The following is a 6,850-nucleotide window of genomic DNA, read 5'->3' as shown; positions in this document are numbered from 1 at the left end:
TTTCAATTTGTGAGTCACAGCAATAAGTAATTATTTTGTTTACCTAAGGTTCTCAATGGGCCGAGTTCTTTGTTTAACCCTTGACCCGAAGGTATTTAACTTTTTCCTGCTGCATTTGAAAATTGGAGAAGAATAAAATATTACAATCAAGAAGAAAATGAGCAGTGATTACCTTGAACAAGCGTTTGATTGACCTAATTACTTCATGTGTAGTTCAGGAGGTCATACGAACTAGAATTACTCTTTTTTTATCCATCTGTAGCCATGTTAAATGTTGGAAAATAGCAACAGAATTTCCTCATTAAACCCTAATTGAGTTAAAGAATATAGCAGTGTCTGTTTACTACATAATGGCTATGGCACAGCCATCATATAGATTTAATACAGGCCCAGGCAGTCAAGCTTATGAAAAGCAACAGTCAGATCGTTATGAATAACGTTTTGGTCGTCCATGCTGCTGAATGATTTTTGCATTCATTGAAATCCAACAACAGAATGGAATTGTTCCAAACTCCCCTGCTTGTAAAGAGGCAGAGTTTGATCGAATACTCAGAATTCAGCTGTTTAGGGTTAATGCAGTGTACGTTGTGTATAAACAGAATACACATAAAGATCACCAATTCATTCCATTTGGTACCCGTTATTTGGCCATCCACATTCGTTCATGATGTATATATAAATGTACTTGTGTACATATTTTGAATATGCATAAATAATTTGAATTTCTTTTTTGTAGGATTAATCAAGTTTCTGTGCCCTTCAAAGCACCATTTTTTTGTACTATATTAATGAATCTTTTAATTTTTATTGCACCAAGTTAAAATATGGTTACTCGAACATGTTTGTCCAATTTTACCCAGTCTAGACATTCAACCACATCTAAGATTCAGCAGTGTGCAAAGTATTAGCTGAAAGCTTCCTGATACTATAGGTCACAATGACTTATGTACTGTAAAAAGACAATAATAATAATACATCAACATGATTAACAGTTGCTATTTGGATTTCGAGCTTCCATCTGTCTTAATTAAAACCGAGGCCAAATATGTGTTTATTATTTTCATAGTTAAGCAAAGCCAAAGAATGGTAGGACAAGTAATGCATTGTCGGTAATGTATTATTATTTTTTTAATGAATTTAAGTTGGAGACTGATCAAATCAGGATTTTCATTTTTCAGAAAAATAATTAAATTGGGTTATCATTATATCAGTACGTTACCCTGAAGAAACCACAACGCGACCATTAGCAGAGCACAGTATTGCCAGGAACGCAATGTAATTAGAGCGCATTACACAGCGCCTCTGAACCGATAGCACAAAATGCTACCACTGCCACACCACACTGCCTATTACTCATGCCATTCCAGAAATGAAGGTCAGTGGAGGACTTGGAGGACCAGCCCTGCAGGGGTCTGCTGGAGCTCACCAGGCACCTGGGCAGAAGGGTCCGCTGCAGCATGACAAGGAGAAACAGTCCCTGACAATTTTGCCTCCCTCCATGTCAGAATGAATGCAACACTCCTTGTTATATCCCTGGAGAAGACTGGCAACATCACACAGAGTAGGAACACCCGCTCCAACTGACTGTATGACTGCACTTCTTGCCTTTACCAGGAGATCCATTCAGGGACCAGGCTCGGGGACCTTATTGGTTTTATCACAGGGGTGGGCTTTATGTTCAAGATAAAAAGCCAGTAATAAAAAAAAACACACAAACAAGGGCAAAATAAGCAAATCCAAACTGTCGGAAAAAATAAAAATGTGGTCAAGACAATTCTTTAATAAAACAGCGCTGTAAAATGCCAGTCATTTTCATTAATGTAGATTTTAATTGGTTTATGTTCATTCCGCCTACCTTTTTGGACTTGTTAGATTGCAACGGAGCCAACTCTATCTAAATAAAACATGGCAGGAGTTTAAAGCATAATCCGTTTTTATTGTTTTATATTCCTGGCTATTAGAAATGTAATATTCAAACTAAAACTGTTTACTGAGCTCTCGTTTCCACAGTAAAGCTAAATTAAACAGTTACCATACATTTAAAAAGATTTTTAAAAAAATACATAAAATCAGTTTGTTCGGCATCTTTCTTAAACAAGTACCTTAATCCTAGAAGAGGAGGCTCAGGGAGAAAGACCCTACCAGATCTCTGAAGCACTCCTTGTGTCAGCTGCTAATCAGAAACACAAGTGTACACAGAGCATGCTCTTTCAAATGGCCTGAATAATAGCAATAATGAAATAAACTTAAACAGATGGAGCTAACTTTGTTAGAAAATCCACCATTAACTGGCCAAGGGTTTCATGTAAGACTTTTATATCGTTTCCCTTATCAAGACGCAGTGCCAAAAAGCTTTTTTTTTTTTTTTTTTTTGCATTCTTAAATAAAAACGTATAATATTTTATTATTTAGTTGGATTTTTTAGACTTTGGAGCGTTCTTATCTATCTCATATGACAAATGTGAACTAACTAAGATTTTAAAACATGTTTCTTTTCCACTGCCTGCTTTATCATTGTTAAGCTCTTGTTTTTTCATTTTTAATATTTTCTTAACATCTAAATGCCTTTGAAGAGATCCACCACTGCGTGAGTCTGCAAGTGAAATATATTGGTAACACTTTGCATGAAATGTGTCTAGTTACTGTGTATTTACATAGTAGTTACTTAATAAATGCATGTGTACTTACACATACTTAGTGTTATTATGCATAGTTACAATGTACTTAACATGTAAATCTTTATATATGGTGATCTTCAAGAGAGTAGGAATAAGAAATGAAAAATGCAATTGAAGATAGCAGCATGCAACTACCTAAGTGACCAATTGTTTTTGATCATCAGTTTTCAATGTGGGTGTTTTATTTTGCAGTTTGAATTTGTTGATTGCAGGAAAGGAATCGAAGTCCTCATTAAATATGTTTACAAGTAGACTACCCACTCTGTCTAATTGATTAAAATAATTAAAATAGAGTCCACCCTGTTTTTTTTTTTTTTTTTTTTTTTTTTTTACAAACTTTTAAAGAAAATAAAATCACCCAGATGTGCATTAAACTTGGTAAAGAAAGTTCTCTCTATTAATTATTTTAAATGTGGCAGCATTTAGATCCAGTATAAAGTGGTCACTGTTCACTGGGGATTCTATAAGGAGAGACACATTAGCTCTGGCCCTCTTCCAGTCAGAATTGACAGACTGAGTCACCTGACCAAGCTACAGTGGCCCCTCCTGACCAGGCACCCGGTGAGCTGGCCTTTGTCCTTCAGGGACAGTTGGGGGGGAAATCGGAAGATGTCAACTGGCCTTCAGTTCTTCTGAGCTATTGCGGGGAGGTGCTGGAGGTCAAATACTTAGGCACTACATTTATTTAAAAAAATACCAATGGAATCACAAAGGTATGAACCAATATTCTACTGCAGTAATATACTCCATATTGGTGTCAAGACCATGTGTTCTATTTCCATTATACTACCATTTGTTAGTAAGGTTGTGACATGTTGTTTCTGCTGGGGTTCCTACAGGGTAATACACTGGTATTAAATGCTATCCTAATGGGATTTTTCTGTACGAGGTGGCAGGTGTTTTCTCATTTGCACCACCATTAATAAACAAGGTAAATCGAACTCTCAAGTAGAGGAAACCCAAGTTATGTTCTGTGTCCTGTGACAAATGAAACAGTGTGGTCTCATATACAAATTTATGCAGATGAGTGTCAGCTGACTCTTGTAAACCAAACTGCACCGTTTTAACGTAGACAATCATTGACAGTGACACAGTCACTAAGGAATATAATCTAGAGACCATCTGGTAAATTAAAAGGAGCATTCCGGAATTGTGTAATTAAATAGTTCTCAACATGTAGTCGTTTTAATACAAAGATTATTAAACTGATTTCAGGCAACACCAGCCACAGGGTGGGGGAACAAACAGGAATTTTGTCCTAGGAATTTACAGCTGAGAGGAAAAATGAAGGGGGGGGGCACATATCTTTTGCAGATTGTTAGTCTTTGACAGCCACATTGTCCCACTGTACATAACCTTAGAGGTTCCTGGAGCATGTGAAATCCTCTTATATTCATATCCATTAAAAACTTTCCTTAAGAAAGCAAACACAATGTGAATTCATCACATTGCAATAGAACAGCTTTTCTAAATCATAACAGTCTATTTTAAGAATAGGTAGACCAGATGTTACTGGTGTGCGTGTTCTTTACTTATGGAAAACCGACAGGACTTCTAATGAATAAAGTACATAACACACAACAGACAAATTTTCCAAAGAGCCATCTTGAAGAAACCCACTTTGTTATACTTCAATCACTCTGCCAGCGATTTAGAAAAGCATTGGAATGTCTAGACCACAATGCCAAGTTTGATAGCATGTTGTCTCTAAGGATTTCATACAAGAACATGGCCAGACAGTTTAGAAATGTTGTTTGAGAAAATATGAAGTCATTTCAAAAATGAATCTGGATCAACATAAAAGGTACCTTTTAAACCTTGAGTTTTTTTTTTTTTTTTTTTTTAAATCCTTAATGATATTTTTATTTAAATATCTGGCTTATGTAAAGGTCACAGCTTCCAATTTGTTAAACACGGTTTATCTAATAAATCATTTGTCTTTAAGTGTCCTCCTTTGTATCATCAGTGTTGCCAGATTTGAGCTCATCCAAGTTTTTCAAATGCATAAATTACTTTGGACATGCTTGAGACTATGACCTTCCCTGTTTAGTGAAAAGAAAAGATTAAAGAGGCAGTCAACCCTCCCTTACTTTTATAACATTCTCACAACTTACTTGTACAGCCTCTATGTTATTGTTGGAAATTCTGTGTTTTAAAACCAGTCAAAAATGTTACATTTTCATCCATGTCATTCGTCAACTAGGGAAGCACGCCTTCTCAGCCACAGTGCTGCTTTATCATTTACAACACAGCGGTGGTTAAAAATCACTTTTGATTACACAGAAGTCCCAATTTGACATTCATAAGAGAAAGACGTGGTGTTCTGACGACAGGTCAAGGTTCGGGTCGATGAGATGAGGTTGGTGTTGTTAACCTAGCCCTAGAAGTCATAGGTCCACACTACAAAAAACACCACGTAATTTGGCACAAACAAGAAACAAGAGCTTTTAACAGTGAGCTGTGAGGATAATGCTTATGGTTCGACTATTTGAAGCATGGAGGATTGTCTGCTCAGTAACAGCGTGGTATTTAGTGGGCGTCTCATAAGGAAACAATCAAACCAGCACTGGCTTTGCTTAACTCAACCGATGACCACATCGCTGTCAATTCTGCATCTTTTTCAAATCTTTAACAAAATACAGATTTACAAAGAAGAAATGGGGCTGTTTTATATGTATTGAACCTACAAGGGCAGTTGTATTTAAAACAAATCATGTGTCTTATTTAATGAAGTTGATAAGTAGCTGAACAGACAAAGGCGGCTGCATTTTCCTGGAATCACTCAGGGCCCCAGCGCCAGCTTTGCTTTACTCATGAGCTTGGAAAAGTCAACGCATTTAAGGCCTAATTGAGTAAAGACTTGTCCTTAGTGCATAAGTTGGCTGAAAGAAAATGTAATTTGTCAGGGTTTTAAATAGTAATATCGATGCTCTTCTCATAGTACTGCTGTTATGATGAGGTATCACGTGCTTACAGTCATGCCCTCTGCTGTGTTTTATGCAAGAGACAGCAAACAGCAAACTGTTCTGATATTACTGGTGAATTCTTGGGTAAAGTCAAATGTGGGTTTGGTCTCAACCATATTTTGAGGTTAAGACTGTACAGTGCACATTGCAAACAATTCCCTTGAGTGCAATATTATAGCAGGTTCAAAACTAACCCTAAAAACATGGTAAACATACATGGCAATTAAAAATTGTTGTTTTTTTCTTCCATGCTTTCCCAAGCTTTAACCATTGTAAAACAAAAACAAAACAAAAAACAAAACAGTACAATAATAAAAGGGAGGATTGACCTTGTAGTGTACGTCCTGTGCAAAAGTTTATTGGCAAAACATTTAAATCTAATAGCCTGTTCATTTTTTATCTAGCACGGGAAGGTTAATTTTCAGAGTGTTGTAAATTGAGCTCTAGATATTTCTCTTTCTGAAGCCCCTTTAGACAAATCAATCATGTGAATGAAAGCAGTTTTGGTCTGTTTTGATGGATGTTAGTCATCCTGTTCTCTCCTGTCAGGAAATCCTTTTTTTCTCTCCAGAAAGACTGCGTAAACTGCCAGGGGATGTATGTATTACTATAGAGTTAGTATGTGAGTGTGTTCTTCTCACATACCAGAGAGCCTGGCACCCTAAGGCATAGCAAAAATAAGACAGACATTTAATGTTTTGTAAAGAACACACACAAAATAACCAACAGGTATATCATGCTTCCAAAGTAAATGTATTTTACCTGGTATAAAATGGGGCGGTGTGATTGGACATCCTTGGGTAATCACTGACCACCAACGGTTGGCAGCTAAACGAGTTGAATGGTAGAACATGCTAACATGTTAATATGTGTGCAATAATACATACGTGGTAAGAGAAAGAGCAGAATCCAGTCATTGCTCTTAAGAAATCATCAGGGATAGATGCACCACTTCTCTAGGTCTGCTGTCTCTCCGGTGTTTCTTTTTGGTCTGCTACTCAACAGTGCACTTAAGGCTTAAGCTTTGGGTGGTATCAGTATTTAGAAAGTTTGTATGTGTGAACCACACCAGAGGGAGGTCCAACAGATACCATGACATGGTGGCTCCTTGAACACTTTAGGGCACATGGTATGTGTCTAAACCTGCTGAGCTAAGACACCTCTACATATTTCTTTTGCAATAGGTTTTCATTGGTTCTCTATTCA

This window comes from Acipenser ruthenus, chromosome 40, assembly GCF_902713425.1.
Source record: "Acipenser ruthenus chromosome 40, fAciRut3.2 maternal haplotype, whole genome shotgun sequence".
Classification (NCBI taxonomy): Eukaryota; Metazoa; Chordata; class Actinopteri; order Acipenseriformes; family Acipenseridae; genus Acipenser; species Acipenser ruthenus.
The sequence above is the reverse complement of the archived record's forward strand: the minus strand, read 5'-3'. Positions refer to the sequence as shown.